Source organism: Hemicordylus capensis, chromosome 1 (genome assembly GCF_027244095.1).
Source record: "Hemicordylus capensis ecotype Gifberg chromosome 1, rHemCap1.1.pri, whole genome shotgun sequence".
Lineage (NCBI taxonomy): Eukaryota > Metazoa > Chordata > Lepidosauria > Squamata > Cordylidae > Hemicordylus > Hemicordylus capensis.
In genome coordinates, this window is record NC_069657.1 from 119,644,614 (window position 1) to 119,668,176 (window position 23,563).

The 23,563-nt window shown below is 44.4% G+C and overlaps 1 protein-coding gene across 5 annotated transcripts in view; it reads left to right on the forward strand.

The window, feature by feature from the left end:
* Nucleotides 1-23,563, forward strand: part of TRIM66 (tripartite motif containing 66) — a 105,237-nt gene that overhangs the window by 523 nt on the left and 81,151 nt on the right. For 2 of the 5 annotated variants that reach the window (XM_053285319.1, XM_053285322.1), the window contains exon 1: nucleotides 21,056-21,236. The exons of 1 other annotated variant lie outside the window; for it this stretch is intronic. The gene's annotated coding sequence lies outside the window, so the exon portion shown is untranslated. Of the gene's footprint in view, nucleotides 1-21,055; nucleotides 21,237-23,563 lie in introns of those variants that run through there. 2 more of the 5 variants (XM_053285321.1, XM_053285323.1) reach the window with 1 other exon arrangement.

The window sequence follows — 23,563 nt, forward strand, 5'->3', positions numbered from 1 at the left end:
CTGAAAGGCTTTTAATGTGCCAAGAGCCCACTTCATCAGTCCATGTAAGCTTATGTTACAATGCATTTATCTTTAAAGTACGACAAGACTTTGTTGCTTTTGCTGCAATACACTAACACAATCACTCCTCTAGAAACTAGTATATAATGAGGATCAAATAATTGAATTATATGCAGTCCAGTCCAATGCATATTTACTCAGAAAATAAATTCTGTATTAAGTGACAAGCCAGAGTGCCTAGGGGTTAGACTAGACATGCACATACTTGTGTTCTGAAATACTTCAAACCCCAAAGCATCTCTTATTTTTCTCTCTCTCTTGCACGCGCGCACACACACAAGGAACAACCCTGATTGACACCAAGGCATCAATTGATACCCAAAGCATCTCTTATTTCTTTCCTCTCTCTCCCCCACACACATAGACACTACATGGATTAACCCTGATTGATACCAAGGCATGCAGGGAGGTTAACTCTTCCCAACCCCCCACCATTTTCATGCTGAACATAATTCCTTTAATCTGTTATTTTCCCATAAAGCCGCTGTTCACAGCAAATATAAGTTAAGATGCAGCCCTATGGGACAAAAGACAATGGCTATAATAGCCAAGATTTGAGGGAAGAGCAAGACCACCTGCTCCCCTCAAAAAAAGTGGACTCACCAGGGCCAGAGGACATATTTATTTCCTTGATATAGAGAGTGGTTTTGGTGACCTCAATAGCTCTGTTTACCTTTTACTTCAGCACTTGAAGACACAATTGCAGTGGAGGCAAATGTTGTCGTGCCCAACACTAGGTGGTTTGACTTCTGCCGAGAGAGTCCCAGAGGGGATGCAACATATTACTGTTCTTATTTCAACCCCCACCCTGCCAAAAGCCCTGCAATATACAGACCGTCCATATTAGCGTTTTGCTAGTCACACACACACACACACACACACACACACACACACACATCTCACCAATTCACTGGCACATACCTTGGGCATATTTGACTTCTGGTTTGTGTGCACTCTTCTCTTAGTAACAGTGATTAGTAGCATATTATTATACTACTAAGAATATTTATACACTTACCACTTTTCAACAAGAAGTTCACTTCTGTAGTGCATTTTTGTCCCTATCTTAACTGTTTTGTAGCCCTTTGCTTTCTACCATAGATACCTTTGAGAGACATTCACTTTGGTGAGAGAAAAGGGCTATAATGACAGAGATCAATAATGTGTGGGAATCTAAAACCAGATGCAAGGGCAGTTTTCCCCCCTCATAGTGACAAAACCTAGTAGATAAAGACTTACCATGTCCTGTTATTTGTAACTTTTATTGGTAATAAGGACTGAGCATCTAACATGGTTTCAGAGAAACTCCTTTATTTTGTCCTAAATATAACCACATAATTCATAGTGTGTCTAATAACTGCAGTTATATGCATATCCCAAGGAGAGCAGCTTATTCCCCAAGCAAAATCTAGTGGGACTGCTCAGCTACAAAGCTGCAAAGCTTTCATATGCTAGGCATTTTAGATCATTTATTTGAAGAGGGAGAATCCGGGTATTTCATTGTCCCTTTGATGTACAGTACTAGAATTAATCAAGTAGATAATTCCTGTGTTGTTATGCCAGAACACTAAATCAGCAAGTTTTAGTGATGCACAGTGAGCTGTGACTATTTGTGCTCTATGGAAATGTTATGCTCCATAACCAGAAGATCATCTGTTGAAAAGCAGATGCTTGCTACTGCTTTTCAACAAGCAGTGTAGAGATTTCTTGCTTTTCTCCTGGTGCCATTTGAAGAGCAGAACTTTCTGACAATACAACATAGGATTATTTTTGTAAATGCTCTCAGGACTCACAAATGGGATTTCAAGCATTTATAGGAACTGTTCATCACTGGATTGACATTTGGCAGGTAAGCCATTAAAGCATTTATAGTGCAATCCCGTGCAAGCAGGTCTCCCAATGTTCAACAGGGCTTACTCCACAGTACATTTAAGATTGCAGCCCCAGACATCTAGCGCTAGAGCTGGAATTCAGACTTCTGTAGGAGGCCTGCTACTGCCCTTTATGGGTGTCCAACATCTCAATGACAAAGAATGGGAAAGGACATCTTTCATCAGTTTACTTTGTCTACCTAGTTGCATCCATTGGTTGCAATGTCTTTCCTTATTCTGGCTAGGCTTGTTAAGTATTGTCCTTATTTAGCTTAGTTTTCTCTCATTAGGCTGTTTATTTCATTGTTGTCCCCTGCTAGCTGGGCCAAGTGGAGGCTCTCCTGTCCTATATTAGCAGGAGGAGAGCAACTGTCTTTATCCAACCTTAGCACAGCATTTCTTCAGTGTCTGTTGCTGGGGTCTCTTTTTCTTCTGTTTTCTTTCCAGATTGTGATTCTTTCACATTCTTTTTGCTGTCTAAACTGTTTTAATAACCTTTTGTTGGAAATAGAGTTGTCATAGTCTGGCTTTCCAAATCTGGGTGCATAATTTGCATATTATTATCTAAGTTGGCTTGAACATAATTTTTGAGCAAAATAGTGACTGCACGTTTTGTTCCATAACTCTGTTTCTACAAGGGCTAGAGCTTAGCTTTTTTCTTTCCCCCCCTTTTTAACGAAAGCTGAAATCTGGGCGAATCTGGGTGGGCTAAACAATCTGGGTGAGATACTTAAAATCTGGGAAGCATGGCAACTCTAGTTGGAAAGCAGCATACAGTTGTTATTAGGGATGCCACGGAACTGGGCAGGGCTAATTCAAAGGAGGGTGCTGCTTTAAGGGTGGGGAAGGGTGCACTTACTCCTCCCACCGCTCTTCCCCCACCTGCGCTCTGGTTTTCTAAAGTCCATCCGGATGGCATCATACCTCCTTGCCTTAAGGCAGCACCACCCCCACCTTTGAACCACTGGAACCGACCGCCGTTCAAACCAGTTCGGAGGTCCATAAAGGGCCTCCGAACTGGTTCCATGCACATCCCTAGTTGTTATTAATTGGGCTTATGAATTGTTATATCATTTTAGCAGTTCCAAAAGGAGATTGCTTCCTTCTTGCATCTCTGGCAGACTCCACAAAGCAGAGCACCTTAAATATACAAATAACCATAGAGTAAAGACAGATATAATAGGAAAAGAGCGGTCTCAGCACATCCTTCAGATGGTGGATGACCCCCTACTTCATCTCAGCTTTGCAAATAGAGGAAGAAATGTGCTCCCACTAAATTGTACTCTGGCTAGCCACCAGCCTTGCCCATCCCTCTACACATGCTTCTGGCAGCCTATTCGCCTGTTTTAAGAGGTGCCATATAATCATTTATATGTCTGTCTATTCATTGCCTTATTTATTTAAAAGGGGAAGTTTTGTTAAAAGTGTAAAGCTACTCCAGTGTTGTGCCCCAACAAAGGGAGGTTCTTCTCTGGGTCAGCTAGCCAAACACGTCACCAGTCGAGAAGGTTTTAAAAGGCTTTATTTTGCTCTATAGTAGCAAAAGGTCTTGGCAGCTATCGCTCAAGTCCAAGACCCCGAACATACACAAGCATGACATATTTATAGCCTAGGGGTTACATGCATAGGTACTGCCCCTTTCCTTTGTCTGAACTTTCTGTAAATTTCCAGGTAACTTCTGCGCATGTACTTAAGTGAGTACCTCATCACCTTCTTATCTAGTCTCTCCTGGCCCTCCTTGGCACAGAAAAGCAACTCCTTATAAGGAATCCCCTAGGCCCCCTTTACACAGACAGAATATATGAAAGGTAACATGGCTTCGGTCTGGTTCAGGCCTACACCACCAGGAAGAAGTTGATGAAGGGAGGCGACTTTCTTACTGACATCAGGAAAGCCAGCTAGTCACCACCTTCCCCACACATTCTGTCTTAAAAGTGCAGAGGCAATTATTTTAGAATTTGACCCTACAGAGGAAAGGTACACGTGGACTAAACACAGTGAGGGCACCCTTTCTGCAGTGCAAACTCTGTGGGGGACACAGCTGCAACCTCTTGAGCAAGGGAAGATTGTCTCTCCAGTACACTGTTTCCCCATATTGTGGGGTTTGGTGAGGAGACACTCTGGGGCCACATGTGTATTACTCTGCATACCCATCTCTTTCCCTGAGGTGCTTCAGGGGTACATATGGAGGCGCAGGACAGGATGCATACTGAGGAGGTATAGTCTCCCTTTCACTGATAAGCCCCTTCTTTTGCTTACCTGTGTAAGCAAAAGGAGGGGCTTATCAGGGAAAGGGAGCCTATACCCGTGTAGAGTTCATGTTCCTTGCAATTCCAGTTACAGCAAAAGGGTTGAGGTTCCTAGTATCTGTTTGAAACTGGAAGCCTGCGGCAGAGTTCCTATAAGATTTGAGAAGACGAATATTAGCAATATGCTTTTTCTTTTGTGTTTTGCAAAGTTCTCCCTTTCACCAAAGGGCCTCATAGTCAAATTCCCACTTGTGAACTCCTAGTTGTCTAGGAGGCAGAGTGGTGTAGCCTTGATATATGAATGGTATCCCCCTGCTAAGCTTTCTATGCTCCTGAACCTTGCCATGATTGGTTACTGAGCTGGCTGAAAACCTGGCCTCTCATGTGGTGGGAGGGGTTGTGAGGCAGTCAGTTCTGGCTCTCCACTGATTCTGAGGAGAGCTGGGCTTGTGGTAGCAAGCATGACTTGTCCCCATAGCTAAGCAGGGTCTGCCCTGGTTGCATTTGAATGGGAGACTTGATGTGTGAGCACTGCAAGATCTTCCCCTCAGCAGGGGATGGAGCCGCTCTGGGAAGAGCAGAAGGTTGCAAGATCCCTCCCTGGCGGCATCTCCAAGATAGGGCTTAGAGAGACTCCTGCCTGCAACCGTGGAGAAGCCTCTGCCAGTCTGTGAAGACAATACTGAGCTAGATAGACCAATGGTCTGACTCAGTATATGGCAATTTCCTATGTTCCTATGTAATGTTTTAACCTGTACCATCTCTTTTGTTGGCATGGTGAGACCAACAATGAATGAGCACAGAATTTGGACCAAATTCTCTGCATCTCCTCCACAATTACATCCTCCAGCCCAGTTCTGTCCATTTTTAGCCCTTGGGTGCACTGCCAGTATGGGAGTTTGTAGCAGTATTACATAATGCCAGTGCAGTGGTAACACCCTGGGTGTAATCATTTTTCTGTCAGCACAAAAGATTTAATAGCCATCCTGTTCCCACTTGGTAGGTATAACTCAGAATAGGATCACGCTGTAACTCTTTCTTGAGCTATGTCCATATTATAGTATTATGTGTATGCTTGCGTTTGCTCCTTAGCTTCTCCTGTAGTTGTTCCCCAGCCTGTTTTTAGTCTACTTTCCAGTTGGATTATGAGATCCCTGGTATTCCCTGTGTGTGTCCCTATCAACTTTGCAATGCCTGCACCAATATGAACCAAATCAGAAACAGTTATAGAGACACATATGGACACTCAATGGCGTAGTTTGTGATGACATCATCCACCCCAATTCAAGATGGCGGACATGTATACCTTTAAGGCACAAGTGGACTAACTTGTGAACCACCTAATTGATTTGAACCAAATTTGCTACAACTGTAGGGACACATAGCGACACCTCAAAGGGGTGGGGGTGGCATTATCTTTTCTGTGTATCATATCTTCTTCTGTTATAAATAAAGAGTTATGTTTTGGTTTGTTTTTTTAAGGGAAGAGAAATGACAAGGGAAAGAATCAATCAACAGTGATATTCTCTTAGGTCCACAGAAGGCACCAGGTGCAAATCTCTAATTAATATGTCAGCAGTGTGAGAAAGAAAGAAAACACATCTGAATGCAATTTAAATGATGTTACTTGAGTTTAGCACTTATGTGAAGCAGTGGAAGATCTGACTATGTAGACCAAAAAACATATTTTTTGTTCAGTTAACTGATGCAGTTCCAGCAAATAGCTGGTCTCATATGCATTGGACATTACATTTGTGTCAGCATCTTCTAGACAGTTTGACTCCACAGCTATGACAAACTCTAAGCACTAAGAAACTCTAAGAAACAATCCACAGTGTCTTTGGAGGAGATGTTTGTCCTGCTCATCATGTATACAAGAAGCCCTGAGTAATCAGATGCTGAAATGTGGTAGAGAGAACAGCATTCATTTTCAGAGCGATAGAGAAGGAGGGAGTGGAAGGAAAGAACTCATGTCCCAAGAGAAGTACAATTAGGTGGCATGTTATGTGAATGAAGGAGGGTGTATGTTACAGTTTATAGAGCAAAAGGACTAAGAAGGCACACCGATCTCAGGTGGGAGAGTTTTCCAATGTGAGGCTTAAATTGATCTATAATGTAAATGTAGGAGCATATTGACTATTTGATATGTCCAATTTCTTTTCTGCATCAAGATTATTAACACATGACACAGAACTTCAAAGGCATTTGGTTATATGTGAAAATATTCAGAGATCCAAGAGTTCTTACTGAGACAGCTACAAGTCTCAGACCAGTCTTAAGTGAATTAATTCTGTAGCTCTAAATTCAGATAAAATTTATTCCTTATCCTTCTTTGTAATGGAATAATAGCAAGGCAGGTACATCTTTCAATGTCAAACTGGTATATGAAGTCACCTGTAAAGAAAGCATTTTTAAAGTGGCAGGGTTTCATTTATGTAGCAAAGAAATGGCTTGGAATCTAAGGTAGCCATAAACTCACCCACATACATTATTATTATTTATTAATAATTCAGTTTCTATACTGCCCTTCCAAAAATGGCTCAGGTGTGGTTTTCACGAGAAATAATAAATAAATAAGATGGCTCCCTGTCCCCAAAGGGCTCACAATCTAAAAAGAAACATAAGATAGACACCAGCAACAGTCACTGGAGGTACTGTGCTGGGGGTAGATAGGGCCAGTTACTCTCCCCCTGCTAAATAAAAGAGAATCACCATATTAAAAAGGTGCCTCTTTGCCAAGTTAGCAGGGGAGTTAACATTAACATTAGAATTGGTGACCAATGACACAGTTTTTAATATGAGGATTTTTGAATAATTATTGCTTGGGTACTTCTTTTGTAAAACTATTGTTAAATGATTTTGTAAACAATGTTAATAAGCATCGTTGTTCATGGAAAGCAGGGCAAAGAAATAACAAAACATTCCTTAACATTGTATTCATGAGCTAAGATCACCTCTGTATTATTAGAATTAGAGTTGTGCTGTCCTCGAGTCAGTGTCGACTCCTGGTGACCACAGAGCCCTGTGGTTGTCTTTGGTAGAATACAGGAGGGGTTTACCATTGCCTCCTCCCATGCAGTATGAGATGATGCCTTTCAGCATCTTCCTATATCGCTGCTGCCCAGTATAGGAGTCTTTATTATTAGGTGGTTGTTGATAGAATTGTAGAGCTGGAACTGGTCAAAAGGCCATTTAGTTTTACCTAATACCTGCATGGAGTCAGAAGCACTTTCAATCCAGACTTCAGTGTGATCCAGGCAGACCACATACACATTGCTGATTGATGCTTACAGAGCAAATAGTCTGAGATGATGATAGCTGCAATCTTGTGTATATTTTCCTGGGAGCATTGCCCATTGAACACAGTGGGACTTACTTCAGATTGGACAGCACATCTTATTTTTCCGGCTAAATTACAGAAGATGTGCATTTGGTGGGCCACTGTGTGAAACAGGATGCTGGGCTAGATGGGCCTTGGGGCTGATCCAGCAGGGCTGTTCTTATATTCTTATGCTTAAGGGCTAACATACAGAACTGCCATATTCATCCAAATAATCTTTTCTTAGAAGTCTTAGATTTCAGTGGCAAGTTGTTTTATAGCGGCTTCCTTCATAAACACAAAGTAATTGGAAACAACTCCATCTTCTCCTTCTCATTTCCCTCCCTTCTCCTTTCTGACTCCCCAGCCCCCACACACCCACACCCACTCTCTACAGGATCCCCATGGGGACAAACTGCTCAACAACAAAACATAAAATATTATTAGAAAAGATGCAAACACAAGTGAGTGTGGTTGAGGTTTGCTTGCTTGGAGATACCATGGAAGACAAAGATCTGACGCAGAGGATCAGTTTTAACTCTTGGAAGAGGGTTTTTTTGTTTTTTGTTTTAAACGTTGAACACTAAATTGCATTCTCTGTACCTTTGAAGTCTCATAAGAACATAATAACAGCCCTGCTAGATCAGGCCCAAGGCCCATCTAGTCCAGCATCCCGTTTCGCACAGTGACCAACTAGATGCTGCTGGAAGCCACAGGCAGGAGTTGAGGGCATGCCCTCCCTCGTGCTGTTACTCCCCCGCAACTGGTACCCAGAGGCACCCCGAGGCTGGAGGTGGCCTACAGCCCTCCGACTAGTAGCCGATGATAGACCTCTCCTCCATGAAGTTATCCAAACCCCTCTTAAAGCCATCCAGTTTGTTGGCTGTCACCACATCTTGTGGCAGAGAATTCCACAAGTGGATTATGCGTTGTGTGAAAAAGTACTTCCGTTTGCTGGTCCTAGATTTCCTGGCAATCAATTTCATGGGATGACCCCTGGTTCTAGTGTTGTGTGAGAGGGAGAAAAATTTCTCTCTCTCCACTTTCTCCACACCATGCATGATTTTATAGACCTCTCTCATGTCACCCCGCAGTCGTCTTTTTTCTAAACTAAATAGCCCCAGGTGTTGTAGCCTAGCCTCATAAGAAAAGTGCTCTAGGCCCCTGATCATCTTGGTTGCCCTCTTTTGCACCTTTTCCAGTTCTACAATGTCCTCCTTTAGATGTGGTGACCAGAACTGTATGCAGTACTCCAGGTGTGGCCGCACCATAGTTTTGTATAAGGGCATTATAATATTAGCAGTTTTATTTTCAGTCCCCTTCCTAATACTCCCAAGCATGGAATTGGCCTTTTTTACAGCTGCCGCACATTGAGTCGACACTTTCAATGAGCTGTCCACCACAACCCCAAGATCCCTCTCCTGGTCAGTCACCAACAGCTCTGATCCCATCACCAGATACTTGAAGTTGGGGTTTTTTGTCCCAATGTGCATCACTTTACACTTGCCAACACTGAACCGCATTTGCCACTTTGTCGCCCACTCACCCAGTTTGGAGAGATCCTTTTGGAGCTCTTCACAATCGGTTATGGATTTCATTACCCGAACGAGTTTGGTATCATCTGCAAATTTGGCCACCTCGCTGCTTATCCCTGCTTCTAGATCATTTATGAATAAACTAGCCAACCCGCACAGAGCATCTGTGCGCTCTTTGGGGCTGGCTGTTCCCTTCTCCCTCCTGCCCCACTCTCCCTCCCTCCCTCCTGCCCCACACTTATGCCTCTCTTCCCCTCCCTCCCACCCCACTCTCTCTTGACCTCCCTCCCCCTCTCTTCCGCCACACTCTCTCTTGCCCTCCCTCCCTCTCCCACCCCCTCTCTCACCATCCCCTCCCTCTCACCCTCCTACCCCAGTCTCTCCTGCCCTCCCCTCCCCCTGCTGCTCTCTCCTGCCCTCCCCTCCCCCTTATCCTCTCTTCTTCCCTCCCCCTGCCCCACTCCCTCTTGCCCTCCCCCTCCCCCTGTCCCTTGCCCTCCCCTCTCCTCCCCTCTCCCTCTTGCCCTCCCCTGTCCCACTCCCTCTTGCCCTCCCCCTGCCCCACTCCCTCTTGCCCTCCCCTCCCCTCCCCTGCCCCACTCCCTCTTGCCCTCCCCTCCCCCTGCCCCACTCCCTCTTGCCCTCCTCCTCCCCCATGCCCCACTCCCTCTTGCCCTCCTCTCCCCCCTGCCCCACTCCCTCTTGCCCTCCCCCTCCCAATTGCCCCACTCCCTCTTGCCGTCCCCTCCTCCTCCCTCTTGCCCTCCCCCTTCCCCCCTGCCCCACTCCCTCTTGCTCTCCCCTCCCCCTCCCCCTGCATTTTTAAAAGTTCTACGTTCCCTCCCACCCCAGTCTCCCACGGGCTCCTCCTGGCCTTGGCAGGCAATCCCGGCGCCGCCTGGCCAAGAGCCACCTCCATGGCCTGTCGTGCCCACTGCTGCCACTTGCCAATCTTTGTGGCCGGCCACAGGCCAGCCACCTCTCCCCCCACCCCCACCTTCTGCCCCGGTATCAGGGCCTGCCGCCCGGCCTCCTCACCACCACAGCCCTCGACTGGGCCCGCCACTACTTCGCCGTGGCCAGACAGGGCCTACAGCCACCACCCATCACCAGGCTGGGCCCGCCAGTGGTCCTGGCTCTCAGCCGGCCAATTCTCCTCCTCCTGGGTGTGCCAGCCAATCAGGCACCTCCGCAGCCCAGCCAATCAGCTCGGCTGCTGGGACGCATTTTCCCTGGCACACCCAGGAGAAATATATATATATAGATTAAAAAGCACTGGTCCCAGTACAGATCCCTGGGGGACCCCACTTCTTACTCCCCTCCTTTGTGAAAACTCTCCATTTATACCTACCCTCTGTTTCCTGTCTTTCAACCAGTTAGCAATCCACACATGTACTTGTCCCCTTATCCCGTGACTGCTAAGTTTTCTCAGGAGTTGTTGATGAGGAACTTTGTCAAAAGCTTTTTGGAAGTCCAGGTATACTATGTCAACTGGATCACCTTGATCCACACACTTGTTGACACTCTCAAAGAACTCCAAAAGGTTGGTCAGGCAAGATTTACCTTTGCAGAAGCCATGCTGGTTCTCTCCCAGCAGGGCCTGTTCTTCTATGTGCTTTACAATTTTATCCTTGAGGATGCTTTCCATCAATTTGCCTGGAACAGATGTTAAGCTAACCGGCCTATAATTTCCCGGATCACCACTGGATCCCTTCTTAAAAATCGGTGTTACATTTGCTATTCTCCAGTCCTCTGGTACAGAACCTGACTGCAGGGATAAGTTATATATTTTAGCAAGGAGGTTGGCAATTTCACATTTGAGTTCTTTGAGGACTCTTGGATGGATGCCATCCAGCCCTGGTGATTTGTTAGCTTTCAGTTTTTCCAGACAGTTTAGAACATGATCTCTCGTCACGTCTATCTGGCTCAGTTCTTTAGCCGCCATCCCTGAAAAGCCTGGTTCAGGAACAGGACTATGCTCAGTATCCTCTGCCGTGAAGACGGATGCAAAAAACTCATTTAGCTTCTCTGCAACCTCCATAACCTCCTTAATAATCCCTTTCACTCCCTCATTGTCTAATGGTCCAACAGCCTCCATGGCAGGTTTCCTGCTTCTGATGTATTTAAAGAAGTTTTTGTTATTCCCCTTGATGCTTTTAGCTAAATGTTACTCAAACTCTCTTTTTGCCTCCCTTATGGTCACCTTGCATTTCTTTTGCCAGAGTTTGTGTTCTTTTCTGTTCTCTTCATTTGGACAGGCCTTCCAATTTTGGAAGGAAGTCTTCTTCCCTTTTATGGCTTTCTTGACAGTACCCATTAGCCATGCTGGCATCTTCCTGGACTTAGTGGTACCTTTCCTCTTTTTGGGTATACAATCTAACTGGGCTTCTAGTATTGTGGTTTTGAGTAAACTCCATGCACTCTGGAGCAAAGTGACTCTTCTGATTTCCCCCCTCAGCTTTCTTTTCACCATACTCCTCATTTTGGAGAAGTTTCCTCTTCGGAAATTCAAAATGTCTGTTTAGACTTCCTTGGTGATACTCTCCCCACATGTATGCTGAATTTGATGGCACTATGGTCACTGTTCCCTAAAGGGTAGATGACACTGACATCATGCACCAGGTCCTGGGTGCCACTCAGAATTAAGTCCAAGGTTGCCTCCTCTCTGGTCAGTTCCAAGACCAACTGTACTAGGGCACAGTCGTTTAGCATATCTAGAAATTTGACCTCTTTGTCATGATCTGATTGAACTTACCCAGTCTATGTGTGGGTAATTGAAGTCACCCATGATTACAGCCCTGCCTCTCCTTGACACCTCCCTGATTTCCTGCTGCAACTCCCAGTCACTGTCAGCATTTTGATCAGGAGGGCGATAGCACGTCCCCAGTAGCACGTTCCCTTTCAGGCCTTGTATTGTCACTCACAGGATTTCTGTGGAGGACTCCAGTCCACCCAGGTTTTCTAGCTTGTTAGATTCTATGCCTTCTTTAACACACAGTGCTACTTCACCTCCATGGTGCCCCTCCCTGTCCTTTCTATAGAGTTTATATCCAGGGATAATAGTGTCCCACTGGTTCTCACTGTTCCATCATGTTTCTGTTATGCCCACTATATCTATTTCTGCATTAGCCACCAAGCACTCCAGCTCACCCATTTTGGCTCGGAGGCTTCTGGCATTGGCATATAAGCACCTATACTCTGAATCTCTCACCTGATGTATGCTATCTTTCTTTGGACTCTTTGACCAGCTGGCACAGTCTCCCGTCTGCTCTTTATGCAGTACTGCTCTGAATCCTTTGCACCCTCGCACTTTAAAGGACGGCTTTTGCCAAACGGGATACTGCCCAGCTGCCATCGGCTGTTCCCCAGGCATCATTTTAAAAGCTGCTCTGCAACCTTTTTGATTTTAAGCGCCAGCAGTCTGGTTCCATCTTGGTTCAAGTGCAGCCCATTCCTTTTGTACAGGCCTTGCTTACCACAAAATGTATCCCAGTGCTTTACAAATCTAAACCCCTCCTCCCGGCACCAATGTCTCATTCACGCTTTGAAACCCCTCAGCTCTGCCTGTTTCACTGTACCTGTGCGTGGAACAGGTAGCATTTCTGAGAATGCTACCTTGTGGGTCCTGGACTTCAATATGCTACCTAACAGCCTAAATTTGGCTTCTAGGACCTCCCGACTACATTTCCCCACATTGTTGGTACCGACATGCACCACGACAGCTGTCTCCTCCCCAGCACTGCCTAAGAGCCTATCTAGATGCTGCGTGATGTCTGCAACCTTCGCACCAGGCAGGCAAGTCACCGTGCGGTCAACACGCGGGTCACAAACCCATCTCTCTATATCTCTAATGACCGGATCACCCACTACAAGGAGGCCCCCACCCCCCCAGAGGAATATCCTCTGTGCGAGAGGATATGGGCTCATCATCCATGGAAGGGGTCCCTTCTAAAGGAGCATTTCCCTCTTCCTCAGTCCTCCTTGCCCGAGACCCTCATTCTCCCTGACAGCAGAGGAGCTATCAGCCCTGGAGTGGGATGTTTCTATCACGTCCCTGAAGGTCTTGTCCACATGCCTCTCTGTCTCTCTGAGCTTCTCCAGATCTTCCACCTTGGTCTCAAGGGAACGGACTTACTCCCTCAGAGCCAAGAGCTTCTGGCACCGAGCACACACCCATGACTTCTGCCCATGGGGCAAATAGTCATGCATGTGGCATTCTGTGCAATACACTGGGAAGTGCCCCCTCCCCTGCTGGCCTTCTATCTTCAAACTGTTTTTGTTGGCTGTTTACAGTATTTAGAGATAGCTTATTAGAATGATAGGTCTCAGCTGTAATGGTCAGGTATTTAATGTCCAAGCACTCTTTCCCAAGAATATGAGGAAGGGATTTGTACTTACGTTCTCTTCTCCACCAGTCTCCTTGTGATCACTGGGGCTTGCTCCAGGCTCCCCTGCACACTTCCTGCTAAACTCCTGCAAAACTCCTATGTCCTGTTTGCTATCCCTGTTCACTATGCTCTGTTCACTATGCTCTCAGCCCTAAACCTCTTATGTAGAGAGTAGTCGTCCAACTGACACAAGATGTCAGTCAAAGGAATGTGGGGCCTCCCCCAGCCCTAGCTGACTCTGCTCCCTCCAGGCAGGGACAATCAACAAACACTGGAGTTAGCTAACCCTTGCAAATTCTAACCCTTGTAGGAACAAACAACAAACACTGGAGTTAGCTAATCCTTGCAGATTCTAACCCTTGCAGGGACAAACAACAAACACCAGAGTTAGCTAAACCTTTCAAATTCTAACCCTTGCAATTACAAACACACACACAGAGACTAGGACTTATCCCTTGAAGAGAAACCAGCCCCTGAATATCTCCCCTCCTCCTGTTAGTTAGTTTGAAGGGGGGGAAGGGCTAGATGCTTAGAAAAGCTTGCTCACCTCCCCAAGATGTGTCTGCTCTTCACAGAGTAGTCTTCCAACTGACATAGGATGTGAGTCAAAAGAATGTGGGGCCTCCCCCAGCTCTAGCTGACTCCTCTCACAGTCTTACATTTGGTGCCTCCCTTTCTTTCCTCAGACCACAGGTTTGATCTGTTAATATTTCCCTCTCATATCTTGTTCCATTCAAATCATCATTTGGAAGCATACAGCTTTTTGAAAGTAGAAGGGAGTGCAGAACACACAAGTCAACTACTGGTTCATCTAGCCCAGGGGTTCCCAGCCTTAGGTTGCCAGACCAGATGTTGTTGGACTATAACTCCCATAATCCCCAGTCACAATGGTCAGAGATCTGGGTACCTAATTCTGGGAGCCCATGACTAGTCCAGTATCTGACTGGCAGTGGCTCACCAAGGTCTCGGGGTGGTTGTGGGTGCAGAACATGAGGCCTTCTGCATGTTAAGTGTAGCCTCTGTTACTGCAGCTGAGCCATGGCCCCTTCCCCAGATGATATATTGTGGTCTGTAGCCACCTAATGGTGCAGTGGGGAAGTAATTTGCCTAGGGAACAAGAGGTTGCTGGTTCAAATCCCTGCTGGTATGTTTCCCAAAAACACCTATATTGGGCAGCAGTGATATAGGAAGGTGCTGAAAGGTATCATCTCACACTGCATGGGAGATGGCAATGGTAAACCCCTCCTGTATTCTACCAAAGAAAACCACAAGGCTCTGTGATTGCCAGGAATTGACACAGACTCCACAGTACAACTTTGCTTTACTTTAGTTCTAAAACATAACTGATTCTTGTCTTGGGACCATAAAATGGGGCAAATTGATGGTTGTCTTAGTCACAAGACATTGCTGTAATTTTGTGAATGTGCCCAACTATTTATTTATTTATTTATTTATTTATTTATTTATTTAACATATTTTTATACCACCCAAAACTTGTGTCTTTGGGTGGTTTACAATAAAACAGGGAGCAAGAGGTTGCTGGTTACAATAAAACAATACAAATAACAGAAAAAGTTAAAATATTACAACAATTTTAATTTTTTTTGGTCAATTTATCAATAAAATGCAGTGTAATTGCATGTAAGTAGGCCCCAGAAGTTTAAATCCCGAGCAAGATTCACACAAGAGACAAAATAGGTCTAAATAGAGAATCAGAATCATTTGGCATTAGAAAAGATTTTTCCAAACCTGTTTTTTAAGCTAACTGTCTTTGTCCAGGATAGTGTAAAGGGACAAGACTTAGTTACTTTATTTCGAAGAGTCCTTTTCAGGCCATTTCGAAATGTCCACACTGCCAGCCACATGTTTACTTGTTTCCCACAAACTGGAGCAGCTCCAGCCAGAATATGTGTGCTTCATGTACACATCTGGTAGAAAGGCAACAAAAGTGTGAGCAACTCAGGCTTGCCTCTTTTTTAGAATATAAACTCTTCCAGTTTTTCCAAAGTGTATCCGCCTCTGGTGATGTAGATCAAAAATACTGTACAAGATGGCAAGAGGCATAACATGTGAAAAGCCAGTCAAGAAGGTTTCAGCTACTAAGAGGTTTTTTAATTGCTTGTGCTAATGCTTGAGATTGCAACTAGTTCCTGTCTACTAACAAACATTAGGACTGACATAGAGAAACACGAGGGCAGACAGGCAGACAATATGTAAAGACTTATTTTTTGGAAAAGCCTGGTTAGAAAAAATGGTGTGACAGGCACTAGTTATTTTAAGACCGACCTGAGCCATTTTGGAAGGGCGGTATACAAATCAAATCAATCAATCAATAAATGACTGGCACAGATTACTCATAAAACAATTTTTCTGACTCCTGGAAATGGAGTTTGGGACTTTTAAAAATGGAAGCTAGAATGCTAAGCTGGCCAGTCATCATGGCCAATAGGAGTCTAGTTCATCACAATGGAGATCATATTAAAGATGATGGAAGCTGTCACCATTGTAGATTTTTTTAAAAACCAGAATTATAATTATATATGCTATTTTGGCGAGCTTCATATTACAGATGCTAGATTACAGGGGTTGCAGGTAAAATTGTTTTGTTGAAATCTCTCCCAAGGCAAGTGATGCAATGTATTACCTGTGCTGCTGTCTGAAAATGAATACCCCTTAGCTTTAATTAAACATTCACCCTGAGGTATGGGTGATAGCAAAACTTTTGTTAATTGTGCCAATAAGAACTCATATTGTAGATAAAATATTGCAAGCAGTTTGCATAAGTGTAAGCGGTGACTGAGTTGGAATTTCTTCGGAACATTTTTTTGTAAATTTATTCTTCTCACTCAAAAGGCAAACAGAGCAACTGGGCTTGGTTAGGTAAAAATGAAGGCATACAATACAGCATTTTGTCTTTGAAAATGCTCCTTATATTCCTTAATTGGGCCTTAGAGAAAATGTGAATAATACCAAGAGTTCTGCGCAATTGGCTAATGCTCTTTGAGAGTCATTATCCTAACGTTTGTTCAGAGGAAGGAGGGCTAGGGCAAGAGCTGGAATATCTGGGCAGTGGATAGAAACATATTGGGCTGAATATATTCATTCTCAAGCCCAGGCTGAATTCCTGTTGAGTACTTTTAAAAGAGTTGAGTATGCATCCAAAGAACAACTTTTGTAAATGTTTGGCATTTAATGATGTAATACTTTCCCAGAAACTGTTGACATCACCAATAGCTTAGCTAGAAGACTGGTGGTTCAGATTACTCACTTCAGCCTCAAGGCTGAGCAGGGACTGGAACGCAGGTCTCGCTCGTCAAAGCTCAACAATATACTACACTGGCTCTTATCCTGGAACAATATGTTTCGGTAAATCCATTCATTTTGTTTTCTGTGTTATGACTTTAAGAGTGCCTCCTAAGTCCTAATGGCGCATCGGGGAAGTATCTTGCCTGGGGAGCAAGAGGTTGCTGGTTCGAATCCCCGCTTGTGAAACACCTATATCGGGCAGCAGCGATATAGGAATATGCTGAAAGGCATCATCTCATACTGCATGGGAGACAGCAATGGTAAACTCCTCCTGTATTCTACCAAAGACAACCACATGGCTCTGTGGTCGCCAGGAGTCGACTCCAACTCGATGGCACAACTTTACCTTTACCAGACTAGACGTTTAGCTAGCAATTTCCACGCTTTGTTCACCCACTGTCGTACAGGACATCTACATGATGTCATCACTAAATCATTGTTCTCCTTTAGTTTACCCAGGCTCCTTCAGTTTCCTTTGGGACCAGGGATGTTCCAAAAAGAAGGGCAGAACAGCAGCACCAGCCTTTCTCATGTGAACAAAGCACTATTAAGCCTTTTCAGGACTCCTGTAACACTGAACACCTCCTCTTTGCAGGTTCAGCTGCTTCCCTATTCAGTGTGATTGAGGGATTAGTGCTGAATAGCCTTTGATTTGCCTCTTGAATGGCCACTGTAAATTGCCCTAATATCAGTTTCTTCTATGTGTGCATAGCCTTTAATTACTTATTTCCTTTTTTGATTCCTTTTTTAATGGCAGAATAGTTCTGTTTCCTCATTAAATAATGAAAATAGTGAGAGGAAATTGACATTAAGGCAAAATAGAAACATAGGTAAACTATTGGTAATTTTAACCCAGTTATGCCAGTGAATATTTAAGAAGCTAGGAGAGTGTTTGGAGATATTAATATCATATCCTTATATTGAGGATAATTTTCCAAGAGTACTTTAAAAACACAAGCTGTTTCCTAGGTATTCTGTTTCTCATATAGGTCCTGGGGTTAACCCCCCCACCACATAAATTAATCCTTGAATTCAGGGTTTGATTTATTTTGACACATTAAACTATTTATGGTATGTTTTGGGTACTTGAGGGACTACTCTCCCACACTATGCTTTGTTGCTTCAATTTCTTTAATTTCTATTCTTATCTGAATCAATTCAGCCAAATATGCAGTGCAGACTTAAAGCCCAGTCCCATGTTTCCCCAGAAGTAAGCCCCGCTATGTTCTGTAGGACTTCCTCCCAGGTAAGAGCGCACAGGATTGCAGTTTTCAACTGTTCTTTTGTCTCCAGGGAACCTTTGAACTGTAGCTTTGTGAAGGGGACCAAAGAGAAAGAAATTTTTCTCCTTATTAAACTCCCAAGATTCTTTGGAGAAAGCTGGAAGGTAATGTAAAGGAGAGAGACTAAAGCCCTATTCACATATTACATTCAGCATTCAGGAACAGTTTGCCTGAACATCAGTCCAAACACGCTAAGCGGGTGGGGGACGCAGACTGAGAGCAATTGAAAGACACCCTGACATCAGGGAAGATGTGCTCACCAGGGAAGATGTCCCCACCCTCTTTGAGTTTTGGAGTTGGTATTTGTGTGAATTGGCCCTCATACAATCTGTGTATGCTGTACACAGGTACAGATCTGTATGCAGGTAGTTATTCACAAATTTTGTTGAATGCAGGTACAGCAGAACACATTTTTTCTGCAACATGCATTTGAGATGCCTGTACCCAGCCAGGTACACTTTTAAAATGAATGCAAATGCAGTCATTCGCACAAGAACATGTACATGTACACAGACATTTGAATACAAGTACAACATAATGTTTTAAATAGGGCTTATGTTTCATATGGATCTCTGCAGCTCCTGTTTTATTCTGTTTCTTATTGTTTTATGTATTTTTGTTGATTTGTGTTTTTTATTTTGTTAGCTGCTCTGGAAGGTTTTTACCTGAGAATTGGTGTAGAAGTTCAATAAACAAACAAACAAAATTACTAGATTTCTGTGTGGCTGAGATCTCTGTCCATCAGAAACGCTACTATTCTGGGCCAAATTGACATGGAACCTCTCACCCACCAAAATTTCACCAATGAAAGTGGGGACATGCTTGTGGACTCTGTAGGTGATGTGGCAAAGCAACCTGGGAGGTGCGGCATATGGTTCTGACTACAAGCATGCCAGAAATGGAAAAAAGGTAATAAAATGCATGCAGAGATTACCACATTACCAAAGCAGATGAGCCAATATTGCCAAAACGTAATCCAGATTATCAAAGAAGATGCGGCCAAGATTATTCCAGATTTTCAAAACAAATGAGCCAAATCCATACCCACCAACATTTCTCAGATGAAAATGGGGATACATGTATAGTGACCAATTCTCATACCAAGGATCACTGCCCAAGCCCCCCCCCCCCGCAACTATTACACATTGCTGAAGACTGGATCCCACCCCTATATGTTGTGCCCTGCATAGTGTCCTAGTGCATACTTTGACAGGCAGGTGCTCTAGAGATACGATACATCTATCCACCCATGTGGAGATGTAATTTCTAGAGATTCTGGAGAGGGAACTGAGCCTTGAAAAATGAAAACTCTAGCCACTGAGGCAAAAATAGGGACCAAGTACAGATTTACCAGAGACAGTTCCAGAAAACGGGAAAGGGTTCAACATATACTGGGGAAAGGGTTCAACGTTTTCCCCTTTATTTTTGTCACTTTCTTGAAGATTCCCTAAAAACACATGGGGGTGCTTCTCACGATCAGCAAAAATCGGGCTAGCAGAGGCTAGCTCGATTTTTGGTGACCGTAAGAACCACCGGGCTCGCAGCTGAGCCCGGTGGTTCCTGAGCGGCAAACCTGCTCGAGACCCCCTGGTAAAAAGCAGGTTTGCGGAGCGAGCACTCCAGCAAACCTGCTTTTACCATCGTGAGTAGCTGCGGCGCGGCTTCGCGCCACGCCTACTCATGAGTAGACTCCCGGCTCGGGGGTCTCCCCAGTATGCCCTGCGCGCTCGCGCAGGGCATACTGGGGCTTGTGGGGCCCACGCGGCCCTTGCTCCCCTCACTGGCTCCGTCTCGGAGCCAACCATCGTGTGGGCGGCCGATCCGGCTGCCCAGGGCTCCCTGCCCGCTCGTGAGTGGGGAGAGCGGGCTTAGCCCACTCTTCCCGCTCACAGGTTAAAACCGGGTCACACTGATCGTGAGACCCGGTCCATGGTAGGCTACCATTTAAAAACCACTGCCCTAAGTGGTTTGCAGCTTTTTTTATCCAGTTTACAGAAATTGGAAACACAAAACCAAATTTAGCAGCACTTAGGGAAATGGTTTACGGGAGGATTCTCAAATATGGGTCCCCAGATATTTGTGGACTACAGCTCCCATTATCCCCAGCCACATTGGCCACATTCTTGTTAGCCACATTCTTGTTAGCTCAGCCAGAATCTCTGTGACATTTTGATAATCTCTATCACAACTCATTGTGCTGTCATATGTAGAAGGCTATGGAATCAAGCCAAAAATAAACAAGGGCCAGTAAACCTTTAGGACGTGGATCCTGTTTGGAAGTGCATCCTTGCCTCTTTCAGTCAAAAATATAAATGATATGGAGGGATAGTAGTACTTTCCAGAATAATCTTAACCTGGGTAGAATTTTAATGAACTGAATTTGATCCTTTATTTATTTATTTATTTATTTATTTGAAATGTTTATACTCTGCCTTTCCGTCGCATACAAATAGGATGCCCAAGGCTATTGATCTTCAGACACTGTTGTTTGAGTTGTCTAATTCCATGTAGGATTGCTTTTTAGATGCACTGATTGCATCATTCTTCATACGTGCAAACAGTGAATCCCCAGGGCAGTGCTGAATTCTTTTTCCTCCACCAGCAGAGGTATAATAATGATATATTTTAAAGAACAGGTAAAGTACAGGTTCCTGGAAGAAATAGATCTCTTTGGTGTTCAATGGCATTGAGGTCTGAAAAACATTTGCTAGATAGGAGCTGGAAAGGATACCTGTGAGTGAAGTACTGTTGGTGATTTCTTCTATACAGGTTGATGCCTAGACACGTCTATAGTCAGCCCTTCCAACTATCTATTGGTGACTTAAAGAGTTTGTTTTTTAAAGAAGAATTGGCTGAAAAGAGAGTGGCTTCTCTAATTCCTGTCTCACCATGAGATTGTTGTTTATTCCAGTGATCAGGAAAAACAGTCAAGAAAAGGTGCAGGAGGCCTAGAAATGAGGAAAATAAGGTGCATTTAATAACTCTGACATTGCTGATACAGTACTTGTTTCTGAAGGGGCTTTTACATAGGGATGAAGCCCCAGATGCACAACGGGAAGATCTAGTCCTTTTCTCTCATCAGCACTCCTGACGCTGTACAGTCAAAGCTGTTTCCAGGGATTACGCTGTGCATGCTCTTCTGCTTAGTAACAACCCATTTCCTCAGCCAAGAGATACTTATTTGTGCACCTTTCTTTAAGTGGCTGCTTTCCAGAGAGAGAACAGGTAAGCAAACATGAAAAGTATTTTTTTCCTGAATAAATAACATAGTCTAGGAGTAGTTTGCAAGGAGGTTGGCATAAGCACTTCCCATTTCTAGTCAGAACTGCTGTCTGTCAGTTGTGATTCACTGCTGTAAACATGCAGAGAGGTTATTTTTCTGGCGTGCTTCATGTTATGCTGATTAAGTCTGAGTAGCCATTCCAAAAACAAATGCATTTAGAATGTCAACAATATCATTAAGGTTCGGAAGACAGTACCCGCGGAGGGGTCGGTGGGGGGGGGGATGTGTTTGGATCTCTACAACGTACAGGTCTAAAATTACCAAATATTGCAAGTGAAGCTTGATTAACCAGCCCAGGGTAACTGAAGGTCAATGGTGTCCCATGGGTTTAAAGAATTCAGACAGCAAGATGCAAGCACATCTGTTGTGGACAAAAAGAAATATGTTATCAATATTTAGGTGGGTGAGCAAACAGGGAAAGCAAATCTGTTTAATGCAGCAGTTGCCTGCACCTATGATTTGCAGAATCTGTGCTCTTAACAGTTACCCTTTTGCTTCTTCCACATTCTGTTAGAAAGGCTTCCTGTACGATCTAAGAGGCCTGAAGGTCACAATCACCTGAGCTTTCAGTTATCCAAATGCATTGGGTTACTCAGATGTTGTTTACATATTTTGAATATTTGCATTTAAATAGACGCCTCTTAGGGTTGTTTCCCACATGATCGCATTTTGGTTAGAAATTGGGCATGTCTGTTTCACAAAAAGTGTAGAAGCATGCATTGGCTTCCAAAGTTACCATATGTCCTTTTGGCAAAATAAGCACTAGTTCAATTGTGGCACGTGACAGAGTCAGGGGCACCATTTTAGGTTACAAACATTGGGGTAAAGGGGTTTCTGTGTGTGTTTGGAGCAGGGATGCTAAGAGTCACAGCAAGGTTTGAAGGCCTGTTCTTGGATATATTCATGAAATAAATAAATAAATAAATAAATAAATAAATAAATAGGATTGTGTCCTAAGTTGTTGTTCTGTGAACGGAAGGTACTTCCATTTGCCTTTCTATCTGCCAGGAACTTTCCTGACACTTTCTATTTGCCAGCAAGTGGGCAGTGGGGTGAATTTGGCTGATGCAGTCGCGCTACCCCATGGCACAGGTCATCCTATTTCAAAGGATCCCTCAACCCAAGAAGCAGATTTGAGGGGCTGTAGGGGCTGCAGAAGGAAGGAGGCTAGGCAAAAATCACTCTTTCCCCCTTATGCAAATAAGATGCCTTTTGTTTGAAGAACCGCAGCTTAGGATACCACCCAATATGTTTTGTGGTTACTTTTCTGTTTCCCATAATAATTATGACAGTGCATATGCATGGTAATTTATGTCCTATGCCAACCAAGAAAACACACACACACACACACACTTTGCCTTTTTCTGTTTTTTATTTTAAGGTTCTGGGACAATTGACACTTTTATGTCTTTGTAAAAGGTAAAAAAGTGCTAGCTTTTTTTCTTTTTTTTTTTAGTAAAGCCAACATATTTTAGTAAAAGTCAGTGTCGTCATTTTGGTGTGTATGATTGAACTCTATGGTCCATGCATGCACACTAAGAGCCAAACAGTGAGGCTGTTTTCACACACAGCCGAACCCAGGCTAGGGAAGCCCAGCATTGGTTAGGATGCGTGTGAGAACTGCTGGAATCAGGCCTGATTGCAGCAGGGCAGCCCTGCCTAGCCCAGCTTTTTCGCCAAGCTTAAGTCAGGGTTAAGAGAGTGAACGCTCCTTTAACCCAGGCTCTGGGATCGTCTGACCACGTGGGTCGCTTGCAACATGTGCAGTCACAGAGACGGGAGCTTCGAGAGCCTGTCTCCTGGGGAAATCCCCCAATGCACTGTGCTTGGTGCATTGTGGGATACCCAGAGGCCCCAAATCCCCAAATTTGTCCCCAAATCCGGAGATCAGGTCGTGTGGGAGGGCGGTCAGCGCTCACAGCAGGAATCATTCATTCGTCGGGGGGTGGGGTGGGGGAGGTAAGGACTCTGCAGCCTTTCCCCCGCCCACCCGCCCGCCTGCCCAATCGTGGAATAGCTCCAGTATGTTACACACAAACACGTTTTCAAACCTGAACAGCTACAGTATTTCTTGTAATGAAAAGCAAAATCAGAAAGGGGAGCTTTTGAACAGAGAAGCAGAAGCAAGGGGGCACTTAATCCAGTTTTCCACTGTAACTCATTCACCTTTATCTGTCTCTTCCCATGGGGTTTTAGGTGTGTGTATACCCTAGCAAGCAGCAGTTGTAGAGATTGCTTTTAGACTTCCTTCTGCTGCTCTTTTATCTCC